Here is a 565-nt window from a genome sequence, read left to right as displayed (position 1 = left end):
AAACACATGAAAATTGAACAATGCTCATGTGAACCATTGATGGGTCAAGTAAAAAATAATGGGAGAAATTAAAGACTTCTTAAAATTCAATGAAAATGACTACACAACATACCCAATTTATGGGAAACAATAAAAACAGTGTTAAGAGGAAAGTTCATAGTACTAAATGCCTACATAAAGAAGCTGAAAAAAATCTCACACTAGTGAATTAACAGAACATTTGAAAAGTTTAAGAGCAAAAAAGAAGGAAACCCACCCAAGAGAACTAGACAGCAGGAAATAATCAAATTGAGAACTGAAATCAACAAAATAGAAACAAAGAAAACAATACAAAGAATCAATGAGACTAAGAGTCGGTTCTCAGAAATACCAACAAAGTAGACAAACCTTTATCCAAACTAACCAAAAGGCAGAGAAAGAATATCCAAATTAACAAAATCAGAAATGAAAAGGGGGACATAACAACAGACACGGAGGAAATACAGAGAATCATCAGGTCATATTTCTAAAACCTGTACTCCAAAAATTGGAAAACTTAAAGGAAATGGACAACTTTCTGGATAAA

The sequence above is a fragment of the Microtus ochrogaster genome, unplaced genomic scaffold (assembly GCF_000317375.1).
Source record: "Microtus ochrogaster isolate Prairie Vole_2 unplaced genomic scaffold, MicOch1.0 UNK110, whole genome shotgun sequence".
In the NCBI taxonomy this organism is placed as follows: domain Eukaryota; kingdom Metazoa; phylum Chordata; class Mammalia; order Rodentia; family Cricetidae; genus Microtus; species Microtus ochrogaster.
Note: the sequence above shows the minus strand (reverse complement) of the source record.